The sequence below is a fragment of the Balaenoptera musculus genome, chromosome 1, assembly GCF_009873245.2.
Source record: "Balaenoptera musculus isolate JJ_BM4_2016_0621 chromosome 1, mBalMus1.pri.v3, whole genome shotgun sequence".
Classification (NCBI taxonomy): Eukaryota; Metazoa; Chordata; class Mammalia; order Artiodactyla; family Balaenopteridae; genus Balaenoptera; species Balaenoptera musculus.
In genome coordinates this window covers 182,175,084-182,194,247 of record NC_045785.1, presented here as the reverse complement: position 1 = coordinate 182,194,247, position 19,164 = coordinate 182,175,084, and positions in this window count along the sequence as shown.

Sequence of the window (19,164 nt, the reverse complement as noted above, 5' to 3'; positions counted from 1 at the left end):
GTAACTCTTCAAAGTAGTTATTGAAGTAAATATTATCATCCTTACTTTACAAATAAGAAAACTAGGACTCAAATAGTATCAGAAAAGTTTCCCTGGTTCCATAGCTAGAAAGATAGCTACCACCAAACTTGTGTGGTTTCCTCTATTCCACACTGCCTCTTACTTTCAGGAGTAAAGAGTGAATTGTCTTAAGATTTGTATAACTAACGTAATTAATAACATAATTATCATTAGTGTGTATATATATATATATGTGTGTATATATATATATATATATATAGTTTGTTTTCTACCACTCACCCAGTAGATTACAATCTAAATGAGGACAAGGATATTATAAAGTAAACAAGGATATTTTTCTCAATGAACTTTAAGAAACACATCACACAATTTGAAGATTTAATATTATTCCAAGTTTGAATTTTCTTTAGCATAGAAACATGCAGAGATACAAACATTTAGACTTTTGACAATTGTCTAAGAGATGCTCCTAGCTTTCCACCCTCTTCAAAGCCACATTTAAATGAAGACAGCAATATCTGGTTTGAAAGTCTTCATTAGGACATTCCCCAAAGAATCTTAATTGCAGCAACTGCTCTACCTGCCAGCTGGAAGAGTTTTCCCATTGGAGTCGTGTGTTTATTCTACAATATGGAACATAATCCAAAAAGGAAGTTTAAGGCCTAGCATTGCTGTATGACTGGGCATGGAGAAGGCTGATAGGACCACAGGAGAAGTGAACAGCAGGTGCCCCATCTGTGGACCCCTCAGTAATGAGTGTGAACAAGTGAAGTGTCATTGCTCAGTTTCACTCTCCCAATCAGTAGGAAAGCTAATAAGCTATGATTTGGAGTGCAGGAGATGTGGTAGCTAGAAAAGGCTCTGGGCCTTTTCTTGAAGATGTAAATATTCAATATGAGGTTTATTAGACTCAGGTGTACTTTGAGGCTTTAAATGCTAAAGCACATTTTCTGTCTTTGAAGTACGCCTAGACAGTTTACCAAACCCAACTATGTATGGTTTGTCTGTGAAAAGTCAAACAGTCACTAAGTATGGAAACACCAGGCCAGCAGTTCTAGCAACAGAATTCCTCTGCACTGCAGAAATTATTTAACTTCTTCCATCAAAGGCAAGATTTGTCAGGAAATAAGCATTTAATACAGATCCATAGTCCTTCACCTGCAATTCCAAACTCAAAACCACTCTGAAAGCAGAGTTTAAAAAATTGATATGAAAAATAACTCAACTTTGTTCCTTTTTATTGCCAAATAATATCCCATTGTATATATGTGCCACATCTCCTTTATCCATTCATCTGTCAATGGACATTTAGGTTGCTTCCATGTCCTGGCTATTGTAAATAGTGCTGCAATGAACACTGTGGTACATGTATCTTTTTGAATTATAGTTTTCTCAGAGTCTATGCACAGTAGTAAGATTGCTGGGTCATATGGTAGTTCTATTTTTAGTTTTTTAAGGAACCTCCATACTGTTCTCCATTGTGGCTGTATCAATTTACATTCCCACCAACCGTGCAGGAGGGTTCCCTTTTCTCCACACCCTCTCCAGCATTTATTGTTTCTAGATTTTTTGATGATGGCCATTTTGAATAAGGTGGGTGGACCTAGAGTCTGTCATACAGAGTGAAGTAAGTCAGAAAGAGAAAAACAAACACCATATGCTAACACGTACATATGGAATCTAAAAAAACGGTACTGATGAACCTAGTGGCAGGGCAGGAATGAAGACGCAGATGTAGAGAACTTTCTTGAGGGCATGGGGGGGAAGGGGAAGCTGGGATGAAGTGAGAGAGTGGCATGGACATATATACACTACCAAATGTAAAATAGATAGCTAGTGGGAAGCAGCCACATAGCACAGGGAGATCAGCTTGGTGCTTTGTGACCACCTAGAGGGGTGGGATAGGGAGGGTGGGAGGGAGGCTCAAGAGGGAGGAGATATGGGGATATATGTATACATATACCTGATTCACTTTGTTGTACAGCAGAAACTAACACAACATTGTAAAGCAGTTATACTCCAATAAAGATATTTTTTTAAAATGATGGAATTTACATAAAATAACAGATCCTAAGTGTTCAGTTAGGATACACCTGTGTAACTTCCCACACTTCCAAAACACGATATAAACCATCACCCTATAAAGTTTCCTTATCCTGTGAGCCGTTCCCTTTCCCCTACAATCCTCCCAGCACCATATTCTGATTTCTATCACCACAGGTTGGTTTTGCCTGTTCTTGGACTTAACATAAATAGTCATAGAGCATGTTCTCTTTTGTGTCCAAATGCTTTCACTTAAGAAAAGTTTTGAGGTTCGACCTTATTGTATCAGAAATATGTTCCTTTTCTCCTGAGTTGCATTCCATCCTATAAATACAGGAGACTTTGTATATCCTTGTTGGTGAATATTTGAGTTGTTTCTAATTGTTGGCTATTATGCATAATGCTGATATGACCATCCTTGTACAATTTTTTTTAATAAAACTTTTAAGACTTTTATATATTTTATAAAAATATATATTTTTTTTCTTGGATCAATGGGTAGGAATGGAATTGCTGTGTCATAAGGTAGTTTTTTAACAGTAAGAAAGTGAAGAATTTTTCTCTATAGTACAATAGTTTACCCATTTTGTCCTCTCACCAGCAAAATGGGAGAATACTGGTCACTCCTTATCTCCAACCCTTGGCATGCTTGGTCTTGATCTTTTGGACTTCAGGGATTCTGGTGGATATGAAATGGTATCACATTGCTATTTCCAAGATTTTGGATCATCTTTACTATCATTATTCTGAATTCTTTTTCAGGTAGACTGCCTTTTTCCTCTTCATTTGTTTAGTCTGGTGTTCCTGACTTTTTTTTTTTTTTTTTTAAACATCTTTATTGGAGTATAATTGCTTTACAATGGTGTGTTAGTTTCTGCTTTCTAACAAAGTGAATCAGTTATACATATACATATGTTCCCATATCTCTTCCCTCTTGCATCTCCCTCCCTCCCACCCTCCCTATCCCACCCTTCTAGGTGGTCACAAAGCACCAAGCTGATCTCCCTGTGCTATGTGGCTGCTTCCCACTAGCTATCTATTTGACATTTGGTAGTGTATATATGTCCATGCCACTCTCTCCCTTCGTCCCAGCTTACCCTTCCCCCTCCCCATGTCCTCAAGTCCATTCTCTACTAGGTCTGTGTCTTTATTCCCGTCTTGCCACTAGGTTCTTCATGACCTTTTTTTTTTTTTCCCTTAGATTCCATATATATGTGTTAGCATACTGTATTTGTTTTTCTCTTTCTGACTTACTTCACTCTGTATGACAGACTCTAACTCCATCCACCTCATTACAAATACCTCCATTTCATTTCTTTTTATGGCTGAGTAATAGTCCATTGTATATATGTGCCACACCTTCTTTATCCATTCATCCGATGATGGACACTTAGGTTGCTTCCATGTCCTGGCTATTGTAAATAGAGCTGCAATGAACATTTTGGTACATGACTCTTTTTGAATTATGGTTTTCTCAGGGTATATGCCCAGTAGTGGGATTGCTGGGTCGTATGGTAGTTCTATTTTTAGTTTTTAAGGAACCTCCATACTGTTCTCCATTGTGGCTGTATCAATTTACATTCCCACCAACAGTGCAAGAGGGTTCCCTTTTCTCCACACCCTCTCCAGCATTTATTCTTTCTAGATTTTTTGATGATGGCCATTCTGACTGGTGTGAGATGATACCTCATTGTAGTTTTGATTTGCATCTCTCTAATGATTAATGATGTTGAGCATTCTTTCATGTGCCTGTTGGCCATCTGTATATCTTCTTTGGAGAAATGTCTATTTAGGTCTTCTGCCCATTTTTGGATTGGGTTGTTTGTTTTTTTGTTATTGAGCTGCATGAGCTGCTTGTAAATCTTGGAGATTAATCCTTTGTCAGTTGCTTCATTTGCAAATATTTTCTCCCATTCTGAGGGTTGTCTTTTCGTCTTGTTTATGGTTTCCTTTGCTGTGCAAAAGCTTTTAAGTTTCATTAGGTCCCATTTGTTTGTGTTTTTATTTCCATTTCTCTAGGGGCTGGGTCAAAAAGGATCTTGCTGTGATTTATGTCATAGAGTGTTCTGCCTATGTTTTCCTCTAAGAGTTTGATAGTGTCTGGCCTTACACTTAGGTCTTTAATCCATTTTGAGTTTATTTTTGTGTATGGTGTCAGGGAGTGTTCTAATTTCATACTTTTACATGTACCTGTCCAATTTTCCCAGCACCACTTATTGAGGAGGCTGTCTTTTCTCCACTGTATATGCTTGCCTCCTTTATCAAAGATAAGGTGACCATATGTGCGTGGGTTTATCTCTGGGCTTTCTATCCTGTTCCATTGATCTATATTTCTGTTTTTGTGCCAGTACCAAACTGTCTTGATTACTGTAGCTTTGTAATGTAGTCTGAAGTCAGGGAGCCTGATTCCTCCAGCTCCATTTTCCGTTCTCAAGATTGCTTTGGTTATGCGGGGTCTTTTGTGTCTCCATACAAATTGTGAAATTTTTTGTTCTAGTTCTGTGAAAAATGCCAGTGGTAGTTTGATAGGGATTGCACTGAATCTGTAGATTGCTTTGGGTAGTAGAGTCATTTTCACAATGTTGATTCTTCCAATCCAAGAACATGGTATATCTCTCCATCTATTTGTATCATCTTTAATTTCTTTCATCAGTGTCCTATAATTTTCTGCATACAGGCCTTTTGTCTCCTTAGGTAGGTTTATTCCTAGATATTTTATTCTTTTTGTTGCAATGGTAAACGGGAGTGTTTTCTTAATTTCACTTTCAGATTTTTCATCATTAGTATATAGGAATGCAAGAGATTTCTGTGCATTAATTTTGTATCCTGCTACTTTACCAAATTCATTGATTAGCTCTAGTAGTTTTCTGGTAGCATCTTTAGGATTCTCTATGTATAGTATCATGTCATCTGCAAACAGTGACAGCTTTACTTCTTCTTTTCCTATTTGGATTCCTTTTATTTCTTTTTCTTCTCTGATTGCTGTGGCTGACACTTCCAAAACTGTGTTGAATAATAGTGGTGAGAGTGGGCAACCTTGTCTTGTTCCTGATCTTAGTGGAAATGGTTTCAGTTTTTCACCATTGAGGACGATGTTGGCTGTGGGTTTGTCATATATGGCCTTTATTCTGTGGAGGAAAGTTCCCTCTATGCCTACTTTCTGCAGGGCTTTTATCATAAATGGGTGTTGAATTTTGTCGAAAGCTTTCTCTGCATCTATTGAGATGATCATATGGTTTTTCTGCTTCAATTTGTTAATATGATGTATCACGTTGATTGATTTGCGTATATTGAAGAATTCTTGCATTCCTGGAATAAACCCCACTTGATCATGGTGTATAATCCTTTTAATGTGCTGTTGGATTCTGTTTGCTAGTATTTTGTTGAGGATTTTTGCATCTGTGTTCATCAGTGATATTGGCCTGTAGTTTTCTTTCCTTGTGACATCTTTGTCTGGCTTTGGTATCAGGGTGATGGTGGCCTCGTAGAATGAGTTGGGGAGTGTTCCTCCCTCTGCAATATTTTGGAAGAGTTTGAGAAGGATAGGTGTTAGCTCTTCTCTAAATGTTTGATAGAATTCGCCTGTGAAGCCATCTGGTCCTGGGCTTTAGTTTGTTGGAAGATTTTTAATCACAGTTTCAATTCAAGTGCTTGTGATTGGTCTGTTCATATTTTCTATTTCTTCCTGGTTCAGTCTCGGCAGGTTGTGCATTTCTAAGAATTTGTCCATTTCTTCCAGGTTGTCCATTTTATTGGCATAGAGTTGCTTGTAGTAATCTCTCATGATCGTTTGTATTTCTGCAGTGTCAGTGGTTACTTCTCCTTTTTCATTTCTAATTCTATTGATTTGAGTCTTCTCCCTTTTTCTCTTGATGAGTCTGGCTAATGGTTTATCAATTTTGTTTATCTTCTCAAAGAACCAGCTTTTAGTTTCATTGATTTTTGCTATTGTTTCCTTCATTTTTTTGTCATTTATTTCTGATCTGATCTTTATGATTTCTTTCCTTCTGCTAGCTTTGGGGTTTTTTTGCTCTTCTTTCTCTAATTGCTTTAGGTGCAAGGTTAGGTTGTTTATTCGAGATGTTTCCTGTTTCTTGAGGTAGGCTTGTATTGCTATAAACTTCCCTCTTAGAACTGCTTTTGCTGCATCCCATAGGTTTTGGGTCGTCGTGTCTGCACTGTCATTTGTTTCTAGGTATTTTTTGATTTCCCCTTTGATTTCTTCAGTGATCACTTCGTTATTAAGTAGTGTATTGTGTAGCCTCCATGTGTTTGTATTTTTTACAGATCTTTTCCTGTAATTGATATCTAGTCTCATAGTGTTGTGGTCGGAAAAGATACTTGATACGATTTCAATTTTCTTAAATTTACCAAGGCTTGATTTGTGACCCAAGATATGATCTATCCTGGAGAATGTTCCATGAGCACTTTAGAAAAATGTGTATTCTGTTGTTTTTGGGTGGAATGTCCTATAAATATCAATTAAGTCCATCTTGTTTAATGTATCATTTAAAGCTTGTGTTTCCTTATTTATTTTCATTTTGGATGATCTGTCCATTGGTGAAAGTGGGGTGTTAAAGTCCCCTACTATGATTGTGTTACTGTCGATTTCCCCTTTTATGGCTGTTAGTATTTGCCTTATGTATTGAGGTGCTCCTATGTTGTGTGCGTAAATATTTACAATTGTTATACCTTCCTCTTGGATCGATCCCTTGATCATTATAGTGTCCTTCTTTGTCTCTTGTAATAGTCTTTATTTTAAAGTCTATTTTCTCTGATATGAGAATTGCTACTCCAGCTTTCTTTCAATTTCCATTTGCATGGAATATCTTTTTCCATCCCCTCACTTTCAGTCTGTATGTGTCTCTAGGTCTGAAGTGGGTCTCTTGTAGACAGCATATATATGGGTCTTGTTTTTGTATCCATTCAGCCAGTCTGTGTCTTTTGGTGGGAGCATTTAATCCATTTACATTTAAGGTAATTATCGATATGTATGTTTCTATTCCCATTTTCTTAAATATTTTGGGTTTGTTATTGTAGGTGTTTTCCTTCTCTTGTGTTTCTTGCCTAGAGAAGTTCCTTTAGCATTTGTTGTAAAGCGGGTTTGGTGGTGCTGAACTCTCTCAGCTTTTGCTTGTCTGTAAAGGTTTTAATTTCTCCATCAAATCTGAATGAGATCCTTGCTGGGTAGAGCAACCTTGGTTGTAGGTTTTTCTCCTTCATCACTTTAAGTATATCCTGCCACTCCCTTCTGGCTTGCAGAGTTTCTGCTGAAAGATCAGATGTTAACCTTATGGGGATTCCCTTGTGTGTTATTTGTTGTTTTTCCCTTGCTGCTTTTAATATGTTTTCTTTATATTTAATTTTTGATAGTTTGATTAATATGTGTCTTGGCATGTTTCTCCTAGGATTTATCCTGTATGGGACTCTCTGTGCTTCCAGCACTTGATTAACTATTTCCTTTCCCATATTAGGGAAGTTTTCAACTATAATCTCTTCAAATATTTTCTCAGTCCCTTTCTTTTTCTCTTCTTCTTCTGGGACCCCTATAATTCGAATGTTGGTGCGTTTAATGTTGTCCCAGAGGTCTCTGAGACTGTCCTCAGTTCTTTTCATTCTTTTTTCTTTATTCTGCTCTGCAGTAGTTATTTCCACTATTTTATTTTCCAGGTCACTTATCCGTTCTTCTGCCTCAGTTATTCTGCTATTGATCCCATCTAGAGTATTTTTAATTTCATTTATTGTGTTTTTCATCGTTGTTTGGTTCCTCTTTAGTTCTTCTACGTCCTTGTTAAATGTTTCTTGCATTTTGTCTATTCTATTTCCAAGATTTTGGATCATCTTTACTGTCATTATTCTGAATTCTTTTTCAGGTAGACTGCCTATTTCCTCTTCATTTGTTAGGTCTGGTGTGTTTTGACCCTGCTCCTTCATCTGCTGTGTGTTTTTCTGTCTTCTCATTTTGCTTATCTTACTGTGTTTGGGGTCTCCTTTTCACAGGCTGCAGGTTCGTAGTTCCTGTTGTTTTTGGTATCTGTCCCCAGTGGGTAAGGTTGGTTCAGTGGGTTGTGTAGGCTTCCTGGTGGAGGGGACTAGTGCCTGTGTTCTGGTGGTTGAGGTTGGATCTTGTCTTTCTGGTGGGCACGTCCACGTCTGGTGGTGTGTTTTGGGGTGTCTGTGGCCTTATTATGATTTTAGGCAGCCTCTCTGCTAATGGATGGGGCTGTGTTCCTGTCTTGCTAGTTGTTTGGCATAGGGTGTCCAGCACTGTAGCTTGCTGGTCGTTGAGTGAAGCTGGCTCTTGATGCTGAGATGGAGATCTCTGAGAGATTTTCGCCATTTGGTATTACGTGGAGCTGGGAGGTCTCTTGTGGACCAGTGTTCTGAAGTTGGCTCTCCCACCTCAGAGGCACAGCCCTGATGCCTGGCTGGAGCACCAAGAGCCTTTCATCCACACGGCTCAGAATAAAAGGGAGAAAAAAATAGAAAGAAAGAAAGAAAGAGGATAAAATAAAATAAAATAAAACTATTATAATAAAAAATTTAAAAAATTAAGAATAAATTTATTAAGAAAATTTTTTTTATTTTTAAAAAGATTAATTTTTTATAATAAATAAGAAAAAAATTAAGAAAAAATTTATTAAGAAAAAATTTTTTTAATTTTTAAAAATAAAAAATATGAAAAAACTTGTTAAAATTTTTTTTTTAATTTCTAAAAATAGAAAATAAGGAAAAAATTATTAAGAAAACATTAGGAAAAAAAAGTTAAAAAAACAAACAAACAAAAAAAAACGGCCAGACCTAACCGTAGGACTAATGGTGAAAGCAAAGCTATACAGACAAAATCTCACCCAGAAGCATACACGTATACACTCACAAAAAAAGGAAAAGGGGAAAAATTAATATAGCCTGCTCCCAAAGTCCACCTCCTGAATTTGGGATGATTTGTTGTCTATTCAGGTATTCAACAGATGCAGGCATATTAAGTTGTTTGTGGAGCTTTAATCCGCTGCTTCTGAGGCTGCTGGGAGAGATTTCCCTTTCTCTTCTTTGTTCATACAGCTCCCAGGGTTCAGCTTTGGATTTGGACCCGCCTCTGCATGTAGGTCGCCTGAGGGCGTCTGTTCCCCGCCCAGACAGAACGGGGTTAAAGGAGCAGCTGCTTCGGGGGCTCTGGCTCTCTCTGGCTGGGGGGAGGGAGGGGTACGGATGTGGGGCGAGCCTGCAGCGTCAGAGGCCGGCGTGACGTTGCAGCAGCCTGAGGCGTGCTGTGCGTTCTCCTGGGGAAGTTGTCCCCGGATCACGGGAGCCTGGGAGTGGTGGGCTGCACTGGCTCCCGGGAGGGGCAGTGTGGAGAGTGACCTGTGCTTGCACACAGGCTTCTTGGTGGCGGCAGCAGCAGCCTTAGTGTCTCCTGCCCATCTCTGGGGTCCACGCTGATAACCACGGCTCACGTCCAGCTCTGGGGTCCGCGCTGATAGCCGCAGCTCGCGCCCGTCTCTGGAGCTCGTTTAGGCGGCGCTCTGAATCCCCTCTCCTTGCGCGCCGCGAAACAAAGAGGCAAGAAAAAGTCTCTTGCCTCTTCGGCAGCTGCAGACTTTTTCCCGGAATCCCTCCCGGCTAGCACCGAAGCCCGAGCCTCAGCTCCCAGCCCCCGCCCACCCCAGCGGCTGAGCAGACAAGCCTCTCGGGCTGGTGAGTGGTGCTCGGCACCGATCCTCCGTGCGGGAATCTCTCCGCTTTGCCCTCCGCACCCCTGTGGCTGCGCTCTCCTCCGTGGCTCCGAAGCTTCCCCCCTCTGCCACCCACAGTCTCTGCCCACGAAGGGGCTTCCTAGTGTGTGGAAACCTTTCCTTCTTCACAGCTCCCTCCCACTGGTGCAGGTCCTGTCCCTATTCTTTTGTCTCTGTTATTTATTTTTTCTTTTGCCCTACTCAAGTACGTGGGGAGTTTCTTGCCTTTTGGGAGGTCTGATGTCTTCTGCCAGCGTTCAGTGGGTGTTCTGTAGGAGCAGTTCCACGTGTAGATGTATTTCTACTGTATCTGTGGGAAGGAAGGTGATCTCCGCGTCTTACTCTTCTGCCATCTTGCCAAGAGTCTCCCCCTGACTTCTTAATGAGACAAGCAGTTAGGATATGGGATTGGGAGAAGTTGAGAACCACCAACTCCATTATGTTGACATAGGCAAATGATGTTGGTTAAGTTGATTACCAAAACTTGTTTCAGCAGAGAAGTTATAAAAATAATTTAGATTTTTTTCTTTTTCAGTTTTAAATTATTTTCTCAGTCAAAAAGACCTCTATTTTGTTTGCATGTCTCTTTGTTGTATGGAAAACAGTATGTATTCAATATATATTGTTGAGTTTTGACCATTTCTTTGGGCTGCTTTTGAAAAATTTAATTAAGTATATCAATTCTACACCATGATATCCATTTCATAAATTGCAAAATAGTACCTCCGTGATTGTTAGAAAATGTTTTACTCTTTTTTGTATTTCACAGTCATTATTTATTAATGTCAGAGAATCTCTGAAAAATTTGTAAAAAGAATTGAATAAGTGGTTGAAAAATATTATATTGATAGTTTAAATCCTTAAAGATATTCACACCTAATAAACCTACACTATTGGAATATCAGATGTTTACAGAAAATTTTGTTTCTTCCCTTAAGAAAATTTAATTTAAAATTATACAAGCTAGGCATATATATTTTTTAATTGTAGTTGATTTACAATGTTGTGTTAGTGTCATGTCTACAGCAAAGTGATTCAGATATATCTATGTCTGTTTATTTCTACCTATATCTATTCTTTTCAGATTCTTTTCCATTGTACGTTATTACAAGAGATTGAGTATAGTCCCCTGTGCTATACAGTAGGTCCTTGTTGTTTATCTATTTTATATATAGTACTGTGTATCTGTTAATCCCAAACTCCTAATTTATCTCTCCCCTCTCCCTCACTTTCCCCTTTGGTAATCATAAGTTTGTTTTCTATGTCTGTGTGTCTACTTCTGGTTTGTAAGTAGTTAGTTCATTTGTATCACTTTTTAAGATCCCACACATAAGTGATGTCATATGATGTTTGTCTTTCTCTGACTTACTTTACTTGTCATGATAATCTCTAGGTCCATCCATGTTGCCTCAAATGGCATTATTTCATTATTTTTATGGCTGAGTAATATTCCATTGTATATTTGTACCACATCTTCTTTATCCATTCATCTGTTCACAGACATTTAGGTTGCTTCCATGTCTTGGCTATTGTAAATAGCGCTGCTATAAACACTGGGTTGCATGTATCTTTTTGAATTAGAGTTTTCATCTTTTCTGGATATATGCCCAGGAATGGGATGGCAGGATCTTATGGTAACTATTTCTGGTTTTTTAAGGAAACTCCGTACAGTTCTCCATAGTGGCTGTACTAATATACATTCCCACCAACCGTGTAGGAGGGCTCCCTTTCCTCCACACCCTCTCCAGCATTTCTTATTTGTAGACTTTTTGATGATGGCCATTCTGACAGGTATGAGGTGATACTTCATTGTAGTTTCGTTTGCATTTCTCTAATATTAGTGATGTTGAGCATCTTTTCATGTGTTGGCCATCTGTATGTCTTCTTTGGAGAAATGTCTGTTTAGGTCTTCTGCCCAGTTTTGGATTGGGTTGTTTTTTTTTGATATTGAGCTGCATGAGCTGTTTTGTACATTTTGGAAATTAATCCCTTGTTGGTAGCGTCATTTGCAAATATTTTCTCTCATCCCATAGGTTGTCTTTTCATTTTGTTCATGGTTTCCTTTGCTGTGCAAGAGCTTTTAAGTTTATTTAGGTCCAATTTAGTTTTTTTGTTTGTTTGTTTTTATTTCCATTACTCTAGGAGATTGATCCAAAAAGATATTGCTGTGATTTATGTCCAAGAGTATTCTGCCTATGTTTTCCTCTAGGAGTTTTATAATGTCAGGTTTTTCATTTAGGTCTTTAATCCACTTTGAGTTTATTTTTGTACATGGTGTTAGAGAATGTTCTACTTCCATTCTTTTACATGTAACCATCCTGTTCTCACAGCACGACTTATTGAAGAGATGGTCTTTTCTCCATTGTAGTCTTGCTTCCTTTGTCATAGATTAATAGACCATAGGTGTGTGGGTTTATTTCTGGGCTTTCTATTCTGTTCCATTGATCTCTGTGTCTGTTTTTCTGCCAGTGCCCTACTGTTTTGATTACTGTAGGCTTGTAGTATACTCTGAAGTCAGGGAGTGTGATTCCTCCAACTCTGTTCTTCTTTCTCTAGTTCGTTTTGGCTATTCGGGTCTTTTGTCTTTCCATACAAATTTTAAAATTATTTGTTGTAATTCTGTGAAACATGCCATTGGTAATTTGATAGGGATTGCATTGAATATGTAGATTGCCTTGGGTAGTATGGTAATTTAACAATATTGATTCTTCCAATCCAATCCAGTATATCTTCCCATCTGTTTGTGTCATCTTCAATTTCTTTCATCAGCATCTTATAGTTTTTGGAGTAATGGTCTTTTGCCTCCTTAGGTAGGTTTATTCCTAGGTAGTTTATTCTTTTTGATGCCATGGTAAATGAGACTGTTTCCTTAATTTCTCTTTCTGATCTTTTGTTTTTAATGTATACGAATGCAAGAGATTCCTGTGTATTAACTTTGTATCCTGCAACTTTACCAAGTTGACTGATGAGCTTTAGTAGTTTTCTCGTAGCATCTTTAGGATTTTCTATGCATAGTATCATGTCAACAGCAAACAGTGACAGTTTTACTTTTTCTTTTCCAATTTGGATTCCTTTTATTTCTTCCTCTTTCCTTATGATTACACTGCTAATAAGTTGCAGTGCTTGGATATGAATAAACTCTATTTAAACTCTAAATTCTATCATCTTTCCACTGTACCAAGAACTCCTTTGCTCTCTGTTGGGTTTGCAATATTGAGGGCAATGCACAGTGCATCACCAATGCAATAAAGTTTGGGTCCACAAAATGGACTGTAGTACTGCCAGGCTCTTTGTAACAGGGTTTACAGTTTTAAAGTCTGTGAATCTCCCAGTTTTAGGCTGGCTGCCTGGATTATCTCCATTGTCTCACTGGGAAAGTGATGATGTCCATGCGGATTTTTCTCTTGTGCCTACATGACCTCATCTTAGGCAGAGATCTCCCAACAATCTCAGGTAAATCAAGTCTGGAAAGCATAGAATTATGTAAAGCCTTCTTAACTGAAATATACTTCTTTGACAGGGTTAAAATCAAAATCAGAAGTACCTGCATTTTATCTGAAGTAGTTAGAATTGCCTTCAAGAAATGAGATGGGACCATTGCAATTTTTACTTTGTGCTATTTGAAAATTCCCCCCCACAATCCTATGTTCTGTCATACAACACAGTATATTCAAAATAGTGCGGGAGAACAGCTGTACTGATCAGACACAGATTCTAAAAGTAGATAAAATAGCAGTATTGTGTCATCAAATCTTCCAGCCCCAGGAGCAAGTGACAAGACGTGCTTTTTTTTTTTTTTTTTTTCATTTGCAGGTGCAATCATTTACAACTAAATGGCAGGAATGTCTCTCACACAAGCAGTTAATACGGACTAGAATTTTCCCAGTAACCAGATGGCATGCATTTCATACCAAGCTTGTTGAAATAAGAACTAAAATCATCTGCCAATAAGTTGCATGGAAGTTTTCCACAGTCTCCTTAGGTGACCTCATTTAAGATTTTGAATTTTTTGAGGTCAGAAAGCTTATAAATATTCAGTCCTTGGTGACAATTTCAGGGCCATGGTGGAGTAATTATAGAATAATTCTAGTTAGCCATCTTTGAAAATATTCTGACTTTAACTTATGTTGGGTTATACTTTTTTTTTTCTTATTACCTTCTGCTTGTCTATTGACTATTTCAATACAGTCCTTATTTAAAGAGCCACCTTTAGAAAAGTAGGTGAGTCTAAAAAACCATGGATGTTATTCTCTTTGACTAGAGACATCATTACCATGAGTCCAAAATTTTGCAGAACAGATGAAAGTATTGAAATTATACTTAAATTTTTTTCAATGTAGTAGACATTGTTTTGACTTAAACAGCATCTGTTACTTCATCATCTACTATTGACACTGATTTTACTTAGGACGATATCCCTGCCCTCTCTCCACCCCTAGTTGGAGGGGGAGCATGTGATCTGGATCTGCCTAATGAGGATGCATCACAGGATGTATCCAGGATGGTCATGTGTCCCAAGCCAGCCAATCAGAGCCAGTGAAACACAACTGTGGAATTTTTGTTGACATTATTAGGAAGAAATGTCTTTTTCTTTAAAGTTTATGGAATGTAAACATGAGATGCTGGAACATCTTGGTACCATCTAAGGGAGCTTGTTTGAGAATAAAGCCAAAAGAGTAGAAAGAAGGTTTCAGAGATGAAGTGAGAGAGAGGGAGATGGAGAGAAGAAAAAGGACCCCTAGATGCTGTGGGAGCCTCATTCTACCCCCAAGATTTTTTAGTTGTAAGACACAAAACATTCTCTGTTTGCTTAAGTCAGTATAAACTGGGTTTTCTGCTACTTGGAACTAAGTCTTGAGTAATATATATATATATAGCAAATCACATTTGTGTTCTGACTCTGGAAAAAGAATATGTTCCCAGGCATTGATTAAACTATTTTATGGAATTTTCTGCTCACATTTAAAAATAGAATTCTTTTCCTTAGAAGTATGAGTCAAATTCTCATGCTATCTAAGAAAACCAACATACAGAGTGTTAGCTTGTCCAGTCTTTTTTAAAGAAATTCACGTTCTTTTATTTATTTATTTATGACTGTGTTGAGTCTTCGTTTCTGTGCGAGGGCTTTCTCTAGCTGCGGCAAGTGGGGACCACTCTTCATCGCGGTGCGCGGGCCTCTCACCATCGCGGCCTCTCTTGTTGCGGAGCACAGGCTCCAGACGCGCAGGCTCAGTAATTGTGGCTCACGGGCCCAGCTGCTCCGTGGCATGTGGGATCTTCCGAGACCAGGGCTCGAACCCGTGTCCCCTGCATTGGCAGGCAGATTCTCAACCACTGCGCCACCAGGGAAGCCCAGCTTGTCCAGTCTTAACATATGGCCCAACGAAGATGGATGGGACCATGGAGGAAAATTCTCGTATCCATGAAATGGTCACCTTTTGAACATTTATGCACATGGATAGAGTATCATAAGCTGCAGGGTTCTGGCTGTGGTTGTCGTTTCCAAACATGAAGGAAACCATGTAACTTTAAAATGCCTTTCTTTTTTCCTAAGCAAAAAATGCAAGTAAGACACTATTTCAGGTGCCAGCTAGACTTACAGTTTCATCTGTCCTTTGGGGCTCGGCTTTCAGCTGCATGTGTTCAGTGTGGCCCTGGCTGGGCTGACACGGCATCGCCAGGCTCTCCAGTCCATTTCTGACAGTAACTGTTTCACGCGTCTCTTCTCTCCTCACTCCAACGTTTCTCTTTATATACATCTCGCTCTCATAGTCTCCAGGGTCTCGGAGGCTTGTCCATTCTCAGGCTGATCCTTTTCCTGTGTTCCTTTCCAGCTTTAAGGACTTTGCTCTGTCACTGACACGTGCTTTTTTATATTTACAGTCTTTCCTATTTCAATCAACTGGCTCTTTTCCTTTTCCCTTCAAGTATCCAAAGCCAAAAGAAAATAAAACTTGCCTTTGGAAAAGAAAATCTTGGGTACTATCATCCCTTTTAGGTCCCATGTTATAAAGAGTTACTAGGACCATCTGCCTGTGTCTGGTTTGTGACCCCGGCTGAAAGTCTTACAATCAGGTGGGGCCATGTGATGACAGTCACGTGGACCAGGAGTTGCGAGTGGGAGGGACATATGTCACTTCTGAGCCAGGATATACAGTTGTCCAAGCAAGACTGCCCAGAACCCCCTTTCCATCTGCTGATACCTGTCAATACTTGAGAGAGTGGATGTTCCATCAACTTGGGACCCAAAGTGAGGAGCCATGGAGCAGGATGCCAGCCAAAGGACAGGTGGTGGGTGAAAACTGGTTAATCCATTAAGGTTTTTTTTTTTTAATATTTATTTATTTATTTTTTGGCTGCGTTGGGTCTTAGTTGCGGCACGTGGGATCTTTCGTTGTGGTGCGCGGGCTTCTTTCTAGTTGTGGCTCACGGGCTTCAGTAGTTGTGGCACACGGGCTTAGTTGCCCTGTGGCACGTGGGATCTTTAGTTCCCCGACCAGGGATAGAACCTGTGTCCCCTGCACTGGAAGGCAGATTTTTAACCACTGGACCACCAGGGAAGTCCCTAATCCATTAAGGTTTGAAGGCTGTTTGTTACTGTGGCTTATTCCGACGGCTACACTCACTGTTCTGTTTTTTTGTTTTGTTCTTAGTTTATTTAATTCCTAATCTCTTAAATGGAAGGTTTTTTAGATGTTACCACTATTTTCTGACTACCCTGCCACTTCTAAGGGTAACTATGGTTTTATTCACGTTGAAAATTGCAATCATGGTCTGTTGTTCCTGCCTTTATTTGGTGCTGTTTCACCTTCCGTTGCATCTCCCACCACTGATCATGGCTTCCATCCTGAAGTCCCCACAGCTTCCATTGCTCCCAACTTCTCTGCCTCTCCTACTTCCTCTCAGACTCTCCCCTGTTTTGCTTCTTCTGCTGCTGCCCAAGGCTCAGTCCTAAAGAGAGTATGATGAAAAAAGGCCAGATCATAGAATGAGTTGACCTAGGTTTAAATTCCAGCTTGAACACTTATTAGCCATGTGACCTTGAGAAAGTCACTTAACCCCTTGAAGTCTCCATTTCTATTTCAGTATTTCAGAGATAATACAGAGGCATTGTCATAAGGATTAGCACTATAATGAATGTACAAGGCCCAGCTCATAGTCAGAACTAAATGATGATGAACTTTATGCAATTCAAATGTCCCTAATCACTCCAATTTTCAGAGTGTAATATTTTTCTTTACACGGGGGGGCTGCATTATACAATTCTGGAGAGCACCACTCACATTGCATTCTAAATATTGGCTCTTTCTGAAGCACAAGGCCTATGTGAACGCTGCCTTTAGAGCTGTGCTATTGTAGCACACCATTTTCAAAGTCTAAAATGGCAGCAAATCCGATCCTCTTACTTTCCCCTTCTCATATAATTTCTGGGAATTCTCACTACATCAGTGTTTATAATGTTACACAAATTCACGATAGCTGTAGCTCTTATAGCCTAAGCAATTACAGCCATAGGGTCCTGCAGACCCTTCAGCACCATCTGATAACTGGTTACTCCAGGCTGATGTTGCCTGGTGTACACCTGTATTATCCCACCCAAGGAAAGCCAAGACACACTGGGAGGTTTAACCTATTCCTCCAGAAGGCTTGGGGATGACTGAAGTACACATAGAGTAGCAATGGAAGTGGCTCTAAGAAAAGGCTAGTCCTAGGGCCCACTGTTCCAAGCCTAGCATTTGGGGCTTTCATGTAGCTCAGCATCTACAATGGGAAAGAACCAAACTTCTTGGGACCCAGAGAAAAAAGTAAGTCACTGCCTACTCCATGTCAAGGCCTCTTTCCTGCAGAAGAATGGTTAACAGAGAATGATGAACATGGATTGAGCTCAGATGAGTCTGAATCTCAGGCCTCCTGCTTATAACTATGTGATGGTGAGGAAGTCATGGCAGCTCCCTGGACCTCAGTGTCTTCACGACTAAAATGAGGAAATGATGTCATCCGTATCATGGAGCTGATATGGAGGGTGAATGAGATAACGCACCTCAAGTACTTGGTATCGTGCCTGCTTGTTATAAGCACTCTCTACAAATGAGGTATCACTAACAATCGGAAGCGAGCATTTGTGGAGTGCTCGTGCTGTGCCAGGCACAGTGTTAGAACTTCACACATGTTTGACCCTGTGAGGTAAATACCACTATTGATAGTACTGCAGGTACAGAGAAGACGTTAGGTGGGTTTTGCAAGATCAGGGTTGAGATTGGAAAACAAAGCTCCCTGTTTAGATTTCCGCCCTCTTCCTGAGAATGCAATCACAAAACCCACGAGTCCATCCATCCCAAAGTTTAATACAGTTATTCAAAATCACAGTGTATTTGGGGCACAAGCAAATCATCCAGGTGAAGATTCCAGGGCTGCATGTCCAGCCTCTTGCTACCAGAATAGGTAGAAGATGCACCTTCTGCTTTTCTATCCTTTCCTGTTGGTCTGTAAGCCCTATTTCCTGCCTGCTGCTCAGAACACACACGCACACCTCTTCCCAAACTGTAATTTCCACAGACACAGAAATATAAGCTCATATTTAAGAAAAGTATCTCTGCTAAGCAACCCAATATAGATTACTAAGCAGAGGACTTGAATTACTAATTCTGAAGGAAGCTTTCCAAACCACTATGTACTTAACTTACAGCCGTCTGACTGAAACCACATTCCGAAGGGACCTCTCCCAGAAAGGAAAAAAAATCAACGTGTACCCTAAAATGTAGAAACCTCCTGCAACCCCTAAAAAGGCAATGTTGTAAATATTTTCAGATCTAGTTTCCACTGACCTGTTTCTCCCACTTACTTGAAAATACAATCCACACTTTCAACATCAAGTATCGTCACCATATTGCTGACAACTAAGGGGAAAAAAGCTTGTCTGAGCCCTTCAGCCAGATATTCTGCTTCTTCCAGAGTATCTCCATTTGGATGCCTAGCTACCACCTAAGAACCACGGGTGTAGGGGAGAACAGTGTCACACACTGGCTCAAAGTGTGGCTCTAGAATCATCTAGCTTGTTTTGAATCCCAGTCTTACCATTTATAGCTCTGTGACCTTGGGCAACTTAGATAACCTCCAAGACTGAGTTTCCTCAAGGGCAAAATAGGACCAGTAAGAGAACCCATATCACCGAGCTATGGGAAGGAAATAATGTACGTAAGGCACAGCAGAGTGAGGGGAACATTGCACATGTTTGATAAAAGTTTTTCTATTTTTTTACATTATTATTATTATTATTATGCACAAATTAAATTTCTCTCTCCTCATTATTCACATGTAAATTTCTGTTCAGCACAGTGGCACTTTTCTCCCCAGGATCAAACTCCTG